Raw genomic sequence first — 2,187 nt, 5'->3', positions numbered from 1 at the left:
TGATCATAAGAGCAAGCTAAGGGAGCTTCGCTTGGGAGATACACGAACAAAAGGCATGCAAAGAGTTCCACTAAAACACAAATGTAACACCAGCATAAAAAGTCTTTATACATATAAAAACAATTACAAGAGATTTGGTATTCTTTCCCCCTTTTCCTTAGAATCTGTACACTTCTTCCTCCTTGAACCTTTACCCTTGAAGTGTTAAAGTATAAAAGATTAAATAATACCTTCTCCAGCAGCTTGAGCTTTTGGAGTAATTGGTTTTTTCAAATGGTATCAGAGCAAAGGTCCTAAGTTCAAAACTCCTTGATATTAAAAATCCTCGTGTAATGGCGAACTTAGGACCTTTGCTCTGAAAAATATGTGCCTTTATAACTAAATTTTGTTGACTTAAAATAGATCTGTGTGATAGTCCTACTAGCAAGAAAATTTGTGCAGTGCCCCAATGTTAGGCCTAGGTCTGCCTAACCCAATAAGCTAGTATCGGCCTAAGGCAATGCCACTTAAAACTCTCATAGAAAGGAAGTACAAGAGTAAATGGGAAGAACATTTGTGTTACTCTTTGAAAGACTTGAAGTTGCGGTTTCAGGTGGATCCCAAACGAGGAGCTAACTCTTATATATAGGCAGCCATGGTCCTGAATCCTGACCATGCCAAATGACAATCGTCTGAGACCATCTTAAAAACTGCTAGAGTTACTACAGTACTCTTGTCTTTACAAAGAAGCCACAAGAATACTTGAAAATATCGACACAGTTCTATACATTGGCGCATCTCTCCAAGAGTCTTCCACATATTACTCTAGAGTTTAAAACGTTCTATATGCATGTGGAGTTGGTTAGAGCCTCCTTTATACCTAAAGGAGGATTAAGGGGAACAAATTGTTGTCCCACTACGCAAATTAAAAATATAAGTAAGGGTTGTACAATCCTGGATTATAAAATCCTTGTATCCAAACGTAGCTCGGCATTTCCGCCCCAGTTGTTTGTGGATGTTTCCTCAAAATGAAGTCATTTTCAGGAAAATACAAACAAAAGGGGGTGTAAATTCTGAGAAAGGTAGTATATCATATCCCATATATAGAGATATTTACAAAAGTATTTAATCTATACTACATACATAATGGAAAAACGCGGGTTTCCATTCCCGCACCACCCCCTCAACCAAGTCGTCTGAGGCCTCTATTAAAAATTTATTAAATAGCCAAAGGGGCAATACATTCATTAATTAGTGTTTAAATAACCTAGAGGCCCCCAACTTTTCTTATTATCTTTATGTAAGTTGTAAGTACATAGCAGATAAAAATCCACTCGAGGGGGATCTTGATAACTGCTTATAAAGCTCCACCGACCCCTTTAATTAAAATATTGCTATGAATGGAGTGAAATTAGCTAAAACGTAGGCTTTCTGGCTTTGAAAGGGAATTATCAAAAAAAAATTTCAAGATGAAAGCAACATGCTTTGGTTGCCCATAAACTGACACACACACTCTCTCTCTCTCTCTTTCTCTCTGCAGTCATTAAATACACTGTTCAAAGAGTCCATGCCCTGGTTGCAGAGCTGGATCAAGTGGGCAGTGTCTTTACTCGCATACAATTCTGGAGCTCAGTTAGTCAGGTTTGGGTGATGCCCATATCTCCCCCACTGCTCGAATCTTACACTCTTTCAAACAGTCCAATTACCTCACAGAGCCATACCCATCATTCATCTTTCAAACTAGTAATATAAGGAGCTTTTATACGGTGTAAGCCCGTGAATAGTCCAGTAATTTTCAAAAGTACTGTATGGCTTACACCTAAGGGTGTCAATTTTGGCTCGGGCCCGGAGCTCACTCGAGCTCGGCTCGTAAAAACCTCAGCTCGAGCTCGGCTCGAATCCGAGCCGAGCCGGCTTGCCAGGCTCGTTAAGCTTAACGAGCCGAGCCCGATTTAGGCTAGGCTCGGCTCAGTTCGTTAAGGCTCGTTAAGAATTTAATATATTTAAATATATATATTATATATTAATATATACACTAAAAGGGTTATCCAGGGAGTGAAAGGGGGAGGCAAAATATGTCACTTCATTTTTGGAACCCCATTTGTTACTTGGACCACCCTGCATATTGTAAAAAAAGTAGTCAAATTACACTAGATAGGGCTGTCCAGGGAAGATGAGGGGTGTGAACTTAATATAACCCGAGCTCGG

The sequence above is a fragment of the Tasmannia lanceolata genome, unplaced genomic scaffold (assembly GCF_043159265.1).
Source record: "Tasmannia lanceolata isolate RefF3 unplaced genomic scaffold, GAP_Taslan_0.1 ptg000048l, whole genome shotgun sequence".
NCBI lineage: Eukaryota > Viridiplantae > Streptophyta > Magnoliopsida > Canellales > Winteraceae > Tasmannia > Tasmannia lanceolata.
The sequence above is the reverse complement of the archived record's forward strand: the minus strand, read 5'-3'. Positions refer to the sequence as shown.